The sequence below is a fragment of the Phoenix dactylifera genome, chromosome 4 (genome assembly GCF_009389715.1).
Source record: "Phoenix dactylifera cultivar Barhee BC4 chromosome 4, palm_55x_up_171113_PBpolish2nd_filt_p, whole genome shotgun sequence".
NCBI classification, from domain to species: domain Eukaryota; kingdom Viridiplantae; phylum Streptophyta; class Magnoliopsida; order Arecales; family Arecaceae; genus Phoenix; species Phoenix dactylifera.
The window spans coordinates 13,984,528-14,003,640 of record NC_052395.1 but is presented as its reverse complement, the minus strand read 5'-3'; the positions used below and the strand labels follow the sequence as shown (position 1 = coordinate 14,003,640).

Below are 19,113 nucleotides of genomic sequence, written 5' to 3'. Positions count from 1 at the left end.
GCGCGCGGGCGATGTCGGGCACCCGGCGGGTGCGGTCGGCCGCGGATGCATGCGGGCATGTGCGGGCGATGTCGTGTGCGCGGCGGGCCGAATGTGGAGGTGCTTGGCCAAGATTCGGCCAAGTGATAAGATGCTCGGCCAAGGCTTGGCCAAGCATGAAGGGGCTTGGCCAAGCATGAAGGGGCTTGGCCAAGGCTCGGCCATCCCTCCAAGCAAGGAATTGGCTCGATCCTTGATCTTGGTCTCGGTAGGACCTTCCATTGTCCTTCTCTAGGCCGGGATTCTCCATTGGTTGAGGGATTCGGTGGTGCGGCGGGCTTGGGTCCTCAACACCGCGCCCGCATGCGCGCGCCCGACAGCGGCCTGCCGGGCCGCCCACGCGTGCCAGCGCCCTGCCGGGCGGCCTGCCACGTGCGGCGCCCGCCGCACCCCCTGCCGCGCCCACATGCGCCCGACAGCGGCCTGCGCACGCCGCCAGCGCGCGCTGCCTGCCACGGCCGTCCACACGTTACAGGCGCCTGCTGCCACGCCCTGCCATAGCGCCCCAGCGCCCCCTGCCGCGCGCCCCAGCCTGCCAGCGGCCCCTGCCGTGCGCCCCATCGCCCTGCAGGGCCTGTTGCCGACCAGGCCAGCCATGCCACAGCCTCCAGCAAGCCAGCCAAAGGCCTGCCAGCCGCTAGCAGCCTTTGGACAGCCTTGGGCAGCCATGGCCAGGATTTGGCCAGCCAAGGCCTTGGCCAACCTAGGCCAAGCCTTGGCCGGCCTATGCCACCCCTTGGCCAACCTAGGCCACACCATTATCCACCTTTCCACTAGTTGTTTGTCCCCCATGAAGAGCCTATAAATATGTATTGTGCAAGCTTGAGAGGGATCTTTTTGAACACCTTAGAACCTTGTTGTATTTTGGCCTTAGGCTTGGGAGGGCTTTGCCCTATTGTATTCGGTCCTTGAGCTTCCTCTTGGACTTAGGCTAGGGAAGACCAATCATAGTTTCCTCTAGATTTATACTTGTAGCTTCATTTTGGGAATAGAATCAACCTTAATCTTTCCTCCACATATACTTGAATCGTTTGGTTGTTTCATTCAAGCCAAGGGTCGGGCCAAGCTACAGCCAGTAGACCCGCCCCTTTCCTTGATTCCCTTGGTTACTAAGTGCTCGGCACACAACCGGCTTTACCCGTTCGGCCCGCATCCGTACAACTTGAGGCATCCGAAAGGAGCATAAGGCGAAGGATTTGGTGTGACAACTTAGGGCCGGAGCCGCCCTCCATCACACAGGCACGCGGCCCTCTGCGCGCGCATCAACCAACTCGCGATCGACCGCGCGCGGCCCTCCACACGCCCGCCAGCAAGCGTGCATCCCTCCGCGCACACGCCCAGCCATAGTTAGCGCGTGGCCCTCCGCCACAACGGCACAGCCACAGCTAGCGCGCAGCCCTCCGCGCGCATGCCCAGCAGCACGCGGCCCTCCGCGCGCCCTAGCCTGCGCGCGCATCCCTCCACGCGCATGACCAGCAGCCAAGTTAGCCAATGCCCAAGCGACAGGCCAACCCGACGCACCGCGCACCAGCGCGCACCCGGCGCCCTATGCCTGCATGGCGTGCCCGAACCTCGCCACGGCCAGAAGGGGTCGGTGCACTGCCAGGCCGCCATCCCACGCCTCGCCAACACCCGGCACACGCGCAACGGCCAGTTGCACGCACGCCAAGAGTGAGCATGGACTTGGGCGACGACAAGGGGCACCATCTCATGCGCGCGCACCTGAGCGCGCGTGCACAGAAGAGAAACCAAGCACAAGGCATGGCACAGCAAACGCAAGGCTCGGGCTACATTGCATCCGGCCGAGCACAATCAAGCCAATCGGGTCAAGGGCAAGCGCACGGGCTAAGCCAAGCCAAAGCAAGCGACATCAGACCGAGCCCGCGCACAATGGACCATGACCAGCCAGCACATGCGCACCCATAGGCCAAACAAGGAAAGACGCGGCCAGCCAAGCCACAAGCTTTGTCAAGGGCCAAGCGGCAGGCATCCGCATGCGGAAACAAACAAGAAAAAGCCCCCAAATGCAGCGCTCGGCCAAAGACAGCAAGCCGAGCCACATGGTAGAAATCCAAGCACAAGCAAGGGGCCAAAGAAGGCAGGAGCGCATGCAGAATCAAAGGAGTCTGCGGACTCTTCCATAGCGATTCGACGAGCAAGAGCATGGGCAGCCAAGATGCAGCAGGCCGCTGGATGAAGGACCACAAGAAGGACAAGTCACCAATCCGCGAGAGGGGCTACTGGATCCGTGTCCCAGCCAAACAGAAGACGCGTCCCAGCCAGCCCGAGAGCAGCACAAGGCCAGCCAAGAAGATCCCAAATTAGGCAAACCGCGGACAAGTGGCAGCACTCACACGGAACACGCACCCCGGCCAACCGAACAACGCATCCCGGGCGTCCAAATACCCAGCAAATCCAACACATGGCCGCAGGATTTCAAACTTACAATGGATCTCCTTACGGCTGAATTAGAATGCTTTTGAATTTTGAAATGTTTCTGCCAATAAGCCATGGGCATTAGGCCTATATAACGGAGCCACTAGGGCCCTTCCAATCATCTATTTTTTGCATTGTAAAGGGTTTTCCCTTAGGTCCTTTAAGGATTTTTCGGCCGCAAGGCTTGGGCTAGGGTGGGGTACATCAACTCCCCTTAGATTGTAGTAGGCTAGCATGATCCCTTCCCGATCTTGCTAGAGTTCTTTTCTTTCGTTCTCTATTGGAATAGAATCACTTTTCTATCTTCCCCACATCTTGATTCTTCTCCTCAGCCAAGCACCATCATTAGAGTAGCATAGGCGAGGTTACAAAGACAGCAAGAAGATAGCGCGTTACGCACATCAAAAACGGTCCCGCCAACCATAACACAACTCCCTCGAAAGATCCTTGGCGCGGGATTTGGGACCGCAACACCCTGCGGGCCAACACTGGTGCTTTCATTGAGATAGATCGCTGAACAATCGACTAGGTTCAAGTCCACGGAAGGACGATCTCGAGAGGTAACGCACTTATCTTTCATATCTATATTCTCTTTGCATATTCATATGAGATCTGAAGTTTAAAATCAGATCTGAATTTTCTTGTATTTATTTGAGAGATTTGATTGTATTGGGGTATTCATAGTCTTGATGTATTGTGAGTCTTTCTTTGTAAGGGGAAAGAGTTCCCTTGATCCTATTTGTTCAAAACTAGGGATGGCGCATCGGGAAGGCTACTGGTAGTACCTAGTGCTATTTGACCCAACTGATCTGTTGTAGGATATATTAGGGGCCGCATAAAGGGAGGCTACTGGTAGTACCTTGTGCGCCTTTCCCAACTACAGCATTTCAGAAAACAAATAGACCATCAAGACCTCTTTTGGGTTGAGAGAATTTTATCTTGTATACACTTCTTGTACAACCCATAAGTGTGTATTGATGAAGAAGTGAGGGGCTCGGGTCTCCAAGAGAGAGGAATCTGAAGACCTAAGATAGATTTTCCAACTTTTGGAGGTGGAGATCCATATGAATGGCTCGACAAGGTTGAGCAATACTTCCAAGTCTATGAGATCCCACAGGAAGAAAGGGTTACATTAGCTAGTTTCCATCTAGAAGGGAGAGCTAGTAAATGGTGGAGATGGCTAAGGAATTTGTATGAGAAAGAAGGAAATTGATTGGGATCGACGGCTTTTGTACATGAATTCATGACTCAAAGGGGGTCGTCTCTAGTTGTTAATCACCACGGCCAATTGGCCAAGTTGAAGCAAGAAGGCAAGGTGCAAAGCTACATCGATGACTTCCGCCAACTTCAAACAATGGTGGATGGATGGTCCGAAGAAGCTTTGCTAGGCACCTTCATCGACGGAAACTTAAAACTCAAGCAGCCTACACGCCTTCAAGATGCAATGAGGATGGCGGAGATTCTTGACCAAAGCGGCTACTTCGACAGACGACCGGCCAAGGAAGTCTCCAACAGCAAGGATACCAAACCATCCTTGCGGTTGGAGACTTCCTTGGCCGGTCGTCTGTCGAAGTAGCCGCTTTGGTCAAGAATCTCCGCCATCCTCATTGCATCTTGAAGGCATGTGCGCTGCTTGAGTTTTAAGTTCCTTGGCTAACCAAGGTTTGAGCCCGTCGATGAAGGTGCGTAGCAAAGCTTCTTCGGACCATCCATCCACCATTGTTTGAAGTTCGCGGAAGTCGTCGATGTAGCTTTGCACCTTGCCTTCTTGCTTCAACTTGGCCAATTGGCCGTGGTGATTAACAACTAGAGACGGCCCCCTTTGAGTCATGAATTCATGCACAAAAGCCGTCCATCCCAATCGATTCCCCTCTTTCTCATACAAATTCCTTAGCCATCTCCACCATCTACTAGCTCTTCCTTCTAGATGGAAACTAGCTAAGGTAACCCTTTCTTCCTGTGGGATCTCATAGACTTAGAAGTATTGCTCAACCTTTTCGAGCCATTCATATGGATCTCCACCTCCAAAAGTTGGGAAATCTATCTTAGGTCTTCGGATTCCTCTCTCTTGGAGACCCGAGCCCCTCACTTCTTCATCAATAACAACCCAATCTCTCCTCCTTTCCTCTTGATCTCTTCGATCGGGAGGCCTCCGAGGTAGAGGACTCCTTATGGGTTCACTTTCCTCTTCATAATAACCCCTAGGCCGATCCTCCTCTGAGATGCCATCGGCCCATCTCTCTACTACCACATCACCACTTTCTATTCTTCCTCCTCTTCTTGTTTCTCTCGTGTTTTTCTTTACTCCATCACTCGCATCACTCTCCCTCTCTAGAAATCTGCTTTCTAATCTCTCAATATTGGCATTACTCTCCCTTCTCATGTCGGCCAAAGTGTTCATGACATTCTCTAACACTCGGCCGAGTTGGGCATTACTACTCTCCAAGACTTCAAAGAGTCCTTGTTGGTTGTTTGAGTCTCCTTCCGACTCCATGATAGATCTACAATTTTTTATCTAAACAAAAACCAAACCGGTCCTACTGTGGCCGTCACCCAAGGGATGATCCGACCCACTTTTTTTTAAAAAAAGAGAACAATACACCACTCAATCAATGCCAATACCCACTTATGGGTTGCACAAGAAAGCGAATACAAGATAAAATCCTCTCAACCCAAAAAGAGGTCTTGATGGTCTATTTGTTCCCTGAAACACTGTAGTTGGGGAAGGCGCACAAGGTACTACTAGTAGCCTTCCTTTATGCGGCTCCTAATATAATCTACAGCAGATCAGTTAGGTCAAATAGCACTGGGTACTACCAGTAGCCTCCCCATTGTGCTATCCCTAGTTTTGAACAAATAGGATCAAGAGAACTCTTTCCCTTTATAAAGAAAGACTCTCACAATACATCAAGACTATGAATACCCCAATACAATCAGATCTCTCAAATAAATACAAGAAAAATTCAGATCTGATTTTAAACTTCAAATCTCATATGAATATGCAAAGAGCATATAGATCTGAAAGATAAGAGCGTTACCTCTCGAGATCGTCCTTCCGTGGACTTGAACCTAGTCGATTGACTGACAATCCATCTCAATGAAAGCACTAGTGCTAGCCCGCGGGGCGTTGCAGTCCCAAACCCCGCGCCAAGGATCCTTCGAGGGAGTTGTGTTGTGGTTGGCAGGACCATCTTTGATGTGGGTAATGCGCTATCTTCTTGTTGCCTTTGGAACCTCACCTATGCTACTCCAATGATGGTGCTCAGCTAAGGAGAAGAATCAAGATGGGAAGAAAGAAAAGTGATTCTATTCCAATAGACAACAAAAGAAAAGAACTCTAGCAAGATCGGGAAGGGATCATGCTAGCCTACTACAATCTAAGGGGAGTTGATGTACCCCACTCTAGCCCGAGCCTTGCGGCCGAAAAATTTCTAAGGGACGTAAGGAAAAACCCTTTACAATGCAGAAAATAGATGATCAAAGGAATACCTTGGAAGGGCCCTAGTGGCTCCTTTATATACGCCTAATGCCCATGGCTTATTGGCGGAAACATTTTAAAATTCAAAAGCATTCTAACTCAGCAACAAGGAGATCCAATTTAAGTTTGAATTCCTGCGGCCATGTGCTGGATTTGCTAGATTTGCTGGGTACTTGGACGCCCGGGATGCGTCGCCCGGTTGGTCGGGGCGCGCGTCCCATGCAGGTGCTGCCACTTGTCCGCGGTTTGCCTGATTTGGGATCTTCTTGGCTGGCCTTGTGCTGCTCTCGGGCTGGCTAGGACACGCCTTCAGTTTGGTTGGGACACAGATCCAGCAGTCCCTCTTGCAGATTGGTGACTTGTCCTTCTTGTGGTCCTTCATCCAGCGGTTTGCTGCATATTGGCTGCCCATGCTCTTGCTCGCCGAATCGCTATGGAAGAGTCCGCGGACTCCTTTGATTCTGCACGCGCTCCTTCCTTCTTTGGCCCCTTGCTTGCACTTGGATTTCTGCCATATGGCTCGGCCTGCTGTCTTTAGTCGAGCGCTGCCTTTGGGGGCCTTTTCTTGTTTGTTATCGCGCGCGGATGCCTGCCGCTTGGCCCTTGACCAAGTCCGTGGCTTGGCCGGCCGCGGCTTTCCTTGTTTGGCCTATGAGCGCGCATGTGCTGGCTGGTCATGGTCCAATGTGCGCGGGCTCAGTCTGATGTCACTTGCTTTGGCTTGGCTCTGCCCGTGCGCTTGCCCTTGACCCGATTGGCTTGATTGCGCTCGGTCGGATCCAATGTTGGCCGAGCCTTGCACTTGCCGTCCCATGCCTTGTGCTTGGTTTCTCTTCTCTGCGCACGCGCTCAGGTGCGCGCGCATGGGCTGGTGCCCCTTGTCGTCGCCCACGTCCATGCTTACTCTTGGCGTACGCGCAATGGGTCATTGCGCGTGTGCCGGCTGCTGGCGAGGCGTGGGATGGCGGCCTAGCAGTGCACCACCCCTTTTGGCCGTGGCGAGGTTTGGGTGCGCCATGCGGGTGCGGGTGCGGGTGCGGGTGCGAGCGCGGAGCGCTTAGTGAGCATTGGTGCGCGGTGCGTCGGGTCGGCCTGGCATTTAGGCATTGGCCGGCCCAACTGCTGGTCATGCGCGCGAAGGGCCGCGCGGTGAAGCTGGGGCGCGTGGAGGGCCGCGCGCCGGCTGGCAGACGCGCGAAGGGCAGCGCGCGGCCTGGTGTAAGCGTAGTCAGCCACGCGCTGGCTGATGCGCGCGCGCCTGTGGCTGTACGGATGCGCGCGGCCGTGGCCGTGCTAGCATGCGGTTGGCCGCGCGCTGGTGCTGATGACCCTGAAGCTCGCGCAAGCATTAAGCAAGGCCTACGCGGGGCTGAGCTGACTGTTGGCGAAGTTGGCCACTGCTTGGGCAAACCTCCAAGCAGTGGAATTGGCCCACTGGTTGGTCTTGGCCGGGGTTGGCCCCGGCCAAATTCTCCAAAATTTGGCTTGGTGGGCTAGGATTCTCATCAGTCTCCACATATGCTCCAATCCGACCTTGGGAAGGGTTGGTCATCCGAGCCCTGGGCCCCAGAAGCTCAAGAGTAAACTCGCACAGAAAGAAGAACCGGGCCCTATCGAAGGCCGAGCCGACCTCAGATCAGGCCGACCTTGGGCCCTGTCGAAGGCCGAGCCGACCTCAGGGCAGGCCGACCTCAGGCTGAGCCGACCTCGGGCCCTGCCGAAGGCCGAGCCGACCTCGGGCCCTGCCGAAGGCCGAGCCGACCTCAGGCCAGGGCAACCTCAGGCCGAGCCAACCTCAGCCTTGCCGAAGGCCGAGCCAACCTCGGGCCAAGCCGACCTCGGGCCCTACCGAAGGCCGAGCCGACCTCGGCCAGACAGGGACTCCCGAGTCGCGCGACTTGGTCAATCGGAGCACGTGTCTCGTGCATCCAGGACGCGCGTCCCAGCCAGCTGTGCACCACAGCCGTTGATCGCCCCGAAAGACCGAGTCAACCATTGGAGGCCTTCTAGGACCCCTCCAAGCCATTGATCACATGCCAATCAACGGTGGAGAAGCCTTGGATCTGTGGAAAGATGATTTTCCATATTTATCTTAGGGAGAGTTACTTAATTTTGTCTAGGATCTTGGGTCTATAAATAAAGTTGTAAGGGCCATTGTGAGGCATCCCAGAGCAATCCCGGAGTTGGGTCTAGTCTTGTTTTCTTATGAGAGTCGGCCGTAAGTAGGGGTGCAAATGGGTCGGGTCGGGTCGGGTCTTGGGTGACACCGATCCGACCTGGTTTTTTGTTCGGGTCCTAATTTTGGATCCAGACCCGACCCAGTTGAAGATCGGGTCGGGTCGGGTCCGGATCCGAGTCGGATCGGGTTCGGGTCCGAATCGGGTCCATTTTTTTGTGCTTTTGGGAAAGAATTTGGGCAAATCTAATTTGGTCATATCATAATTATGAGGTGCTGGGTGACCCATGACTTGAAAGACTTGCAATTGACCTCCAGTCAGAACAGATGACCCCTGACTGACTAAGTCGGTCTACAAGCCAAATTTCACATCACATTATTTTTTGTCCATATGACTGATTGGACGGAACTTGGTGTCTCCCAGCTCCCCTCTCACGAGGACAAAAAAAATCCCATACCTTCTTTTTGCTGAAATCCCAGACCTTCTTTCAAAATCCAATTCCATTGCAGAAAACTAGCACATGACCCATATTCAGTTCAGTGTTCCCTCACTTCCTCCCTGCAAAAGTTAAAAAAAACAGAAACCAAAAAAAAGAAGAAAAAAAAAGCCAGTTACCGAGACACCAGAGGTATCAACAGTGTAATAGATCGAGAGAAGATCCTGACAGACCAATAGTGTCACGCCCCGGACCCGGATCCGTGACACGGCCGTGCTATTGCCGACTACCGCCCACAATAGCACGCAGCCTCATACTTGGGTAACAGGGTAGTCAAACCAACCAAATCTTTTCATATGAAAGCATTCTTAATACAACATGCTGGTCAGTACCCAAATACAGAGCTTCTATGTAGTTTATGTACACAAAAGTATACTTGCTTTACCCCAAAAGAAAGAAGCCCTGATACCAAATTAACGTGTCTCTGGCAGCTATCAGTGATGAGGATCTGAAAGAAAAAGTAAATGAACGGATATGAGCTACACGGCTCAGTAAGTAATCATATATAATCTTACCGGATCGAACATAATGGTAACCATGTTTATGCAGGGTTTGAGAAGCTGACAAGCATATTATCTCACAATTTATCATGGCAAAATATGTATGCTTGGAAAACAAAGCAGTATTTTCAGTCAAACAGAATTTTCATAAAACATAAGAATTCATGCGATTAGCATCATTTAAAGGAGATAGCGGTTTTAGCAAAATACAACATTTCATAAGGATATATTCAAAAACCCATTGTAAAACAATGTATGCTTTGGCCAGGCACGTTCATAAATGTCACGGCCCGCCTGTGCAGGGCACGTGACTATCGGGCCCACATGAGGGGGAAACACGAGGCTCCCCTGCCAGATGTTGGCCGGTTCCGGGGCTTCACGCAAGCGTCCTTCACCCCTCACCGATTTTGCTTCTCCCCAAAACGCATATGCAGGATTTGGAAACACCCGCCTCATATACCCAGGCTCTGAAATGAGCCTCATGATCATGCTTCAAATATCATTTTCATAAAGTATACATATGAAACCGTGCCCCCGGCATGCCGTGGTCCATTCTCTCGGATGCTACTGCGAAGTCCATTCGGCCACTGGCCGGGCCAGCTAGTCATTCTCGGCCACTAGCAAGGCCAGCGAAGTTATTCTCGGCCACCTCAGTTGCATTCGATCAGTAGCATCTTTGAGCCCATTATAATAGTGCCTCTTGGCTAGATAGTATTTCATTATACCAACTTGCATGCATGATTAAAATATCAGCATCATCATGTTGCATACATAGCCATAGCTTCTGAGATCATGCAAGTTACTTATGCATTGTAACATCTCATGCATGAAACATATATACTTAAAATAAATGCTTAGGAAACATTAATAACATGACATGATCCCTAACAGGATTAGAACAGGTTACTTTCTTCACAAATCATGTATACAATTCAAATTGTATGAAAAACACTGGTTCATCTTATAAAACGTAATACAAGATCTACGATAAGATTAAGACAGATTACTTACTTCAATTCGCTTTCCAAATTGCTCAAGTCCAGATAACAAATCCTTAATCACCTAAAACAACATAATAGGGATTACATTATTCCCCATTTATTTATTATAAAATCTCTTAGTTCATCATATTATGAACTTACTTGCTTGGATCCCATCCAAGGATTTAGCCCAAGTCCAATTTGAAGCCTTTGGGGTTCGATTTAAAACCAGATTGGGTCTGCTGGAACTAACTCAATTTAATTGGGTTCGGACCCAAATCAATTTGGGCTTAATTCGGTTCGGATTTGACCCAATTTGCAGTTTGGGCTCGTCCAGACTTAGCCCAATTTAATTAGGCTCGGGTTCAGGTTCAATTGGCTAAATCAATTTCTTATTATTGGGCTTAACGGGTTTCGGACCCGAACCCCGATCTGTCCCGTTAGGTCGGATCCGTTAAGGGTCTCTTTTCTTCTCCCTTTTTTTTTCTTTTTCTTTTTTTTTCTCTTCCTTTTCTTTTTTTTCTTTTTTTTTCCTTCTTTTCTTCTCCTTTCTTTCTCTTTTCTTTTTCTTCTCCTTCCCGAAGCTTCTCCCGACGGCTCTCCCGAACCCTCTTTCCACTCTAACCTCCTCCCCTTCCCATCTCAAGGAAGAAGAGGCGGCGGCTTGGGAGAGGCCGAGCTTGGGGTCATGCCACGGCCGGCGGTGCCCTCGGCCGAAGCCCGCGGCGCCCTCGGCCGCGCTCGCGGCCGACGCTCGACGTCCGCATCCTCGGCTGGCCTGCGGCCGAGGCTCGTGCCGGCGGCCCTCGCGGCCGAAGCCGGTGGCCACCGCACGCTACGTCGAATCGGTGAGTCCCTGTTCCCTCTTCTTCCCAGAGCTTCCTCTCCTCCTCTCTTTCCTTCCTTCTCTCCCGATCCCTCTTTTCTTTCCCCCTTTCTTCTCCTGCGAGGGGAGGCAGTGAGTTCGGGAGAGGTCGGCCACAGCCGGCGGTGCCCTCGGCCGGCCTGCAGCCGACGCCCGTGCCGGCGGCATCCTCGGCTGGCCCGCGGCCGACGCCCGTGTCAGCGCCGTTCGCAGCCGAAGCCGGCCGCCGCCGCACGTGACGTCTCCCCGGTGAGTCCCCTCTTCCTCTTTTCTTATTTTTCTTCTTCTTTGCTTCTTTGTTTCTTTCTTTCTTTCTTTTCTTTGTTATCCTGAGCAGATTGGGAGGAAAAGCAAGGCTATGAACATCAGGAAGGGACGGAGAAATGGATGGATGTTACCTCACTGACCCAAGCAGCGGGTGTCGGTGATGGAGTAAGGTGAAGAGAGGCTCTGGCGACCACCGGAGGTCAGCTGCTATGGCGGGGATGTCGGCGTAGATGTCCAGCCGACGAGGTGCTGAGATCTGGCAGCGTCCGGATTTGGGAGGGAGCGTACCAGGAGGAAGGAAGGCGTTTGGGGGGTTCTAAGCGACGTGTCGAGAGGTTTTTAAGCGATTGTCACTGTATTTAAACCTGGCAGCAACACCTCCCTTCTATTGACATCTGCCCCTCCCCTTAAGGACGAGGTGGCGGACTCCAAATGGCTGGCTTCATTGGGCTGGCCCACTAGCCCAATTGGATACGGGCCGGTGAATGGACCGGTCCTCACAAATAGTGCCACGACCCACACACACAGAGAATAACTTTCTTTTGCTTTTTTCCTCCTCTCTCTTTCTCTCTTCGAGTCCATTCGGGTCGGGTCGGGTCCGTTCGGTAAACCCAGACCCAACCCAAAAAATGATTCGGTTCCAATTTTAGGACCCGACCCGGACCCGCGGGTCCTAAAATTCGGGTCGGGTCGGGTCTACGCGGGTCGGGCCGGTTCGGGTCTCGGGAGGACCCGACCCATTTGCAGCCTTAGCCGTAAGGCTTGGGCGGTGTTTGTGCCGATTTGGGTCCTTAGATCTTATGTTCTAAGACTTGGGCTAGTGGTAGATACATCAATCGCCACTAGATTGGGCTAGAAAGGGATCTCTTCAATCCGTTGCTAGATTTCTTTTGTTTTCTTTGTTCTTGTTATTTGTTCTTCAATTGAGTTGAATAGAATTCAGTTTGCCTTCATTGTTGATATTTGTATTGAGTTATTCCACCGGTGTTACCTACAATCGGTCTATCATCAGCAATTTTGGAGGCGCACGCAACGAGCGTGAGGAAAAGGGAATGGTAAGGGGCTTTAGACCGTAAGCCCCCATCAATTGGTGCTTTCGTTGAGAGAATCCCTCAAGGAGGTAATGTCTGAATATCAATCTTCAGATCTGAATTTTCCTTGTATATTCTTATTAGATCTGAAGTTAAAAATCAGATCTGGATTTTTTATTGGTGAGATCTGATTGTATTGGGGATATTTATAGTCTTGATATATTGTGAGAGCCTTTTATTGTAAGAAAAAAGAGTTCTCTTGATTCTATTTTATTCAAACTAGGGATAGCACAACGGAGAGGCTACTAGTAGTACCCAATGCTATTTTACCCAACTGATCTGCTGTAGGGTATATTAGGGGCCGCATAAAGGAAGGCTACTGGTAGTACCTTGTGCGCCTTCCCCAACTACAGTGTTTCAGAGAACAAATAGATCATCAAGACCTCTTTGTGTTGAGAAAGAGACTTGCAATTTGACTTTTATCTTTTGGTGAGGTTTATAAAAATTCTACATCTTGTATTGGGCTTGAATTTGTATTCGATTGGAGGATATTAAGTTTCTATTTTTATTTTTGTAAAACCCCTGTCGGAAGCTGATTGAGTAGTGTACAGATCAGGTGGGTTGGTTCATCCTTTGGGTGATAACTGCAGGAGGTTGGGGGTTGATTTGGGTCTATTTTGAAGGTGTCATTTGCTTTTGAAGTTTGTGGACTGCTGCAGAAATTTTCTGCAGTCCAGAAATTTTGGTACGCAGCAAGTTTTTGGGGCCGGTTGAATCCTAGTTTTTGGGAGTTTGAGGGGCTGTTATCTCAGGGTTTTAGAGTCCTAAAACAGAGGGTTAAAAAGAGATAGAGTCCCCCCGAAACAACAATCAAGATAAGAGGTTAGAGGCCCTTGAAGTTAGTTCAGCCAACCTTAACCGGGCATTAGAAACTTTGTCCAATACTTTGGCTGCGAATATGGCTGAAATAAGGAGGGAGAATAATGCCACCATTGAGAGGTTGGAAAGGAGGATACTAGAGAGGGAACATAAGAGGGTGCAAGAAGAAGTGCCTAGATCGCATGCCACACGACAGGGCCGGGCAAGGTATGAGAGTGATGCCATTAGCTTCAGGGTACCCATCATATAGATCATGGCGTTAGGCATCATTCACGAAGGGGAGGAAGAGTTGAAGCCAAGAGCTTAGTGTTTGAGAGGTGGCTTGATGATGAGCGGGTTAGTAATGGCCATAAAAGTCGTGATGAGGCCAAAGAAAGATCCTTTCATGCTCAAAGGCCTCACGGCTGGAGAGAACCCATGGCAAGGAGAGGAAGAAACATATGGGGTGATGACTTTGGAGATGATGACTATAGGGGTCCACGGCCTAAAGAAGAAGGGCTTAGGAAACCCAAAATTGACTTCCCAAAGTTTGGAGGAGGAGACCCGTATAAGTGGTTTAACAAGGCGGATCAATACTTTTATGTTTATGATATTCCATAGGCTGATCGGCTTGCCCTAGCAAGTTTCCACTTAGAAGGTAAGGCTAGCCGATGGTGGAGGTAGATCCGGGCATTGCATGAAAAAGAGGGGAGAAGATTGGGTTGGACTGCCTTTGTTGATGAATTCATAAAGCAATAGGGACCTTCCCCCGTTATCAATCACCATGGCCAACTTGCAAAACTCAAGCAAGAAGGCAAAGTCCAAACCTACATCAACGAGTTCTGGCAATTGCAAACAATGGTCAGCGGATGGTCCGACGAAGCTTTACTTGGTACCTTCATCGACGGCCTCAAACCGTGGCTAGCCAAAGAAATCAAACTCAAACAACCAACGCAGCTACAAGAAGCAATGCGCATAGCGGAAATCATAGACCAAAGCTACTACCCGGAGCAGCAAATGTCCAAGGATAGTGCGGGCAGCAAGCACACCGAATCCCTACCATCAAAGGCGACAAATGGAGGCAAAGAAGAGGCCAGAACCAACAACAAACACCGGCCAAAGGAGGTAAAAAAACTGACTCGTGATGAGCTAAAGGATTACATTAAAAAAGGACTATGTTTCAAGTGCAGTAAAAAGTGGAGCTGGGAGCATCGTTGCAAGACCGGTCAAATCTACGTCCTTGATGCAAGCAGCGAGGAAGAGGACGAGGTGTCTGAATTTTCTGATGAAGATGGTGACAAAGCTGATCAAAAGAAGGCCGAGGATTATGAAGCGATCAAAGAAGCTAAACTTTCATTACATGTCATGTCGGGAGTTCAAAATCTTCTACTATGCAGCTTATGGCATGGATCGGTACGCATGAAGTTTCTTTATTGATTGACTCGGGCTCTTCACATAATTTTATTAACGCAGAGACACTTCAAAAGGTGGGCTTGAAAGGTGTACCGGTGGAGCCCTTTAAGGTAAAAATTGCGAGTAGAGAGAGGATGAAGTGTGAGGAGATTGTGAAGGATATAAAAATGAGGGTCCAAAAGGTTTAAATTAGTATTGATTTACATGTACTACAGTTGGTAGGACTAGATGTGGTACTTGGAATTTCATGGCTTCGGAGATTGGAGACACTATACGGATGAGGAAGTGGACCGCTTGGGGCAACAATGACATAAGGCCGTGTGAGGCCAATATGTTGGAGACACTATACGGCCGAATGCCTAAAGAAGAAGCTACACAAGAAGCCAATGAAGAAGGAGTTCGACGACACTCAAAGCATATCCTTGGGGGCAAGGATATTTTTCAAGGAAGGGGGTTTGTTGAGGACCCACGCAAGCGACGCCGAGGTAGCGCCAAGCCGAGAGAGGACTATGTGCCAACCGAGGGCCAAAGTGGCCAAATGATGTGTTTTGTGGCCAGCCGACCCTTAGCCGACCATGAGGTTCATCCACGACTCCGGCACCGCGTGGGATCAGCCTGCGCGCCAGACCTCGCCCCATCAACCCAACAGGCAATCTCCACCTACGCTCTAATCCGACCTCGGGGAGGGTCGGTCACCCAAGCCCCGGGCCTCGGAAGCTCAAGAGTAAACTCGCGCGGGAAGAAAAATCGGGCCCTGCCGAAGGCCAAGCCGACCTCAGGCCAAGCCGACCTCGGGTCCTGCCGAAGGCCAAGCCGACCTCAGGCCAGGCCGACCTCAAGCCGAGCTGACCTCGGCCAGAGGCTAGGCCGACTTTCGGCCTTGTCGAAAGCTGAGCCGACCTCAGGCCAGGCCGACCTCGGACCCCGCCGAAGGCCGAGCCGACCTCGGCCAGACTGGGACAACCGGGTCGCACGACTCGGTCAACCGGGACACATCCCGTGGAAAGACGATTTTCCATGTTTATCTTAAGGAGAGTTACTTAATTTTGTCTAGAGTCTTGGGTCAATAAATAAAGTTGTAAGGGGCCATTATGAGGCATCCTAGAGCAATCCCAGAGTTGAGTTTAGTCTTGTTTTCTTATGAGAGTCGACCGTAAGGCTTGGGCGGTGTTTGTGCTGATTTCGGTCCTTAGATCTTGTTTTCTAGAACTTGGGCTAGTAGTAGATGCATCAATCTCCACTAGATTAGGTTAGAAAGGGATCTCTTCAATCCCTTGCTAGATTTTTTTTGTTTTCTTTGTTCTTGTTATTTGTTTTTCAATTGAGTGGAATAAAATTCAGTTTGCCTACATTGTTAATCTTTGTATTGAGTTATTCCACCGGCGTTACCAACAATCGGTCCATCATCAGCAATTTTTGGAGGCGCACGCAAGGAGCACGAGAAAAAGGGCATCGTGAGGGGCTTTGGACCGTGAGCCCCCATCAGCACGCCTGAGGTGTGCACGCGCGGTTGGCCCCGCGCTCCTGGGGATGAATGGGCGCGTGGAGGCCCGAGCGCGTGGGGGTCCGCGCGCAGCTGTGGCTGTGCGGGCGCGTGGTTGGCCGCCTGGTGCTGCAGAGTGGACACCCGGTTGGCCGCGCGTTGCTGCTAGTGCGAGGGCCGAAGTCCTTGCGGTTAAGGGCCTAGCGCACGGGCGCTTTGGCAAGCGCTATGCGCAGGCCGAGTGGCTACGGTCAAGAGGTGTTGCATGTGGCCTTTGGTCGAGCGCACAGTCCTCTTGGGCTGATGCTTGTGGTGACCTCGAACCTCGTGTAGGCGTTGTGGAGGGCCTGCATAAGGTCGGACTGGCTGCTGCAATACTTGGCCAAGGCTCGGCCAAGCCTCCAAACAATGGAGTTGCCCCGAGTATTGGCCTTGAGCGAGGTTGGCCTCGCTTGTGCTGGCTGAAATTTAGCTCGATGGAGCAGGGTTCGCAACACGCGCACAGACGCGTGCGGCGGGTGCGCATGAGCGCAGCTTGTGCCGCACATGGCTGCGTCGTGTCTTTGGCCTACTGTACCTTGTCTTAGCCGACCTTAGAGGCACTTGGCCAAGGCTTGGCCAAGTGTGAAGGGGCTTGGCATGACCCTCCTTTGGCATTTTTCGAGCCTTGAATCTCCCTTGGTCGCGAGCTTGGATAGCGGTGTTTGTGGGGGGTCCTCAACACCGCCCCGCACGCGAGCGTGTGGCCCCGTGCCTGCGCGGGCGCTCTGCCCGCTTTTCAATCGAAAAAAAAATGTACCGGTGCGAACCGGCCGGTACACGACCGGTACACATGCATACCAATCGAGATCGGCCTGAAAACAGCTGGAACCGGTTTCCACGCTGTCCGGGTACCGGTTCCAAGTCAGACCGGTCCGTACCGGGCCGAACCGGCCCGTACCGGCCGGTTCGGCAGACCATGATCATAAGTGTACATGCTCAACTCATGTCTGGTCTTTTCACAGGCTACTAGAGAAGGATGCCTATATGACTCCTATAATACTCACCTTGCAAAGAGATATCAACAATGATACAAGTGTTGATTAGGGCTTAACAAAGTGTCACAAAGTTACAATAATGACATCTTCTTAATGTTATCGGAGTGCGGGGATGAAATTCCAATGCATTCACACTATCAGACATTTTAGAGTCATTTCAAAAAAAACAAAAAAACAGAAGCAACAAACTATATAACCATTGGAGCAAACTTGCACAGATTAGTAGTAGAAAGCCCATATAATTTTCGTAGAAAAATTGCATTATTCATCAGCCTAAAATAGATTGATTACTATTCAAAACTCACTGCTTCTGCTGTATCCGTAGCATTAATGCCATGTTCAATCCATAGCTAAGCATGCTGCGGCCTTCCAAGTATCATCTGCAAATTCTAAAGGCAAAAAAACAAAGAAAAAAATTGTTTGATATTTAATAAAGGACAAACCTTGCAAAGTCAATGGATTCTCCTTTACCCCCTAAATCTCAAAATCCTGATACCTAGAGGTACCACATCTCAAATCTTCTGCCATTTCTTGAAAAGGGAAAGCAGTTGTGACAAGCCAATCAAAACATAATTCAAATGAGTAACACAGATAATTTGAACCAAGAAATAACATATTTCTTGCAGTAAAAAAAGTCAGTTGTCTACAGTTTCTTGGGAAGAAGAAATTGAAGAAAATACGAAAGAAAGACATATTTTGGCAAAAGAACGGATTCTTTTTCCTTCTCGTAAGATTCATACGAAAATCAATCTTACATCATTTCTTGGGAAGAAAAGACAACTCTGAAATACCCGATAGGGAAAAAGCAAATTCGGAAGTCTAATAGCTATAATTAAACCTATATATATTTAGTAATTTATGACATTTTTCTATCTCTTCAGGAAGTGGGAGGAAATCACACTTCTCTAACGTTTCTAGGAAAAACGAAAGGAAAAATAAAGAAAGACGATTTTGACGCAACCGAATTTTCCTCCAGTTTCTTGAGACAAAGGGAAAAAGAAAAAAGAGCGTGAAAAACAAATCTTTCTACCGTTTCTTGGCAAGAATAGGGGGGGAAAGGAAATCACTGGACACAGCCAACAATCAAGAACAAAATTACCGACAACCAAGAACCTGAAATTTATTTAACCGGAGTCTCTCATGAAAAAAAAATCACAATTTCGGAATTTTCGATCGTTTCCAGGAAAGAAAGAAAAGGTGGAAAAGAACGATCGAGTTTTTCTACAGTTCTTGGAAGGAATTGAAAAAAGGAGGGAAAGGACAATCTTGACCGATGAAACGATCAAAAACCAAACCGTCGACAACCAAAAACACGAAACGTATTCATCCAGAGCAGATGAGAAACTAGGGTTTCACACAGTTCGAGGCGTGACGTCTCTTACCCGGACTTCTTGTCCTGCAACGGACTCTCCCCTTGCTTCGCTCTGATGGGCGGAGACGCCAGGAGCGTCCTCCTCCTCCTCCTCCCGCATTGACCGCCGAGAGGCGCTTGCTTCAATCCAACGCCGTAAGAAACCTCGAAGCCTCGGTGGAGGAGAAAACCGCCTGACGGCGATGGCCCCGCCGCGGAGGCCATGCTCTGAAGCCGTGGCTATTTCCGAAGGCATCGCCGGAGGCCCACTAGTATCCCTCTTATACGAGTGAGGCAAACCTGAAGTGGAAACACGTCTGCATATGAATTTTTGTGCGGACTTTCTTCGCACAAATTATATGAGTAAGTCGCCACGTATGCTTCGCATGTCGTAGCGGCATCAGGTGCATTTGCCCGCATGGTGTTTTCTTTTTCTTTTTCTTTTTCTTTTTTTTTATTATTTTTTTTACAACGGCAGCACACATCCAGAGCTGGCTCGAGCCCTAGGCGACCGAGACGGTCGCCTAAGACCCCGGGAGGCTGACCAAAAGGAAGCAAAGGCCCCTATAAAATAGGATCAGGAGCTGGCTACGAGTCTTCCCCGTTGATGGAAGGGAGGTGGAGAGTTTCCTGGCCTGCAGAGGGGCAATTTGGGATGTTGGGGACAGTAGTTTTGTTTTGGGTGGGGAGGGGGAGTGGAGG

At 50.4% G+C, this 19,113-nt stretch overlaps 1 long non-coding RNA gene across 2 annotated transcripts; it reads right to left on the bottom strand.

Annotated features, from left to right (window-relative positions):
- Window positions 1–9,034: 9,034 nt before the first annotated feature.
- Window positions 9,035–18,725, bottom strand: LOC108511882. Of its 2 annotated transcripts, XR_005511519.1 has the most exons (3): window positions 18,443–18,725; window positions 17,366–17,449; window positions 9,035–9,074 (listed from the first exon to the last, which is right to left on the bottom strand). It is a non-coding gene; the product is annotated as an uncharacterized LOC108511882 (long non-coding RNA). The 2 variants fall into 2 exon arrangements; XR_001880364.3 differs by lacking the exon at window positions 9,035–9,074 and having other exon boundaries at window positions 10,726–17,449.
- Between the last annotated feature and the right edge of the window lie 388 nt (window positions 18,726–19,113).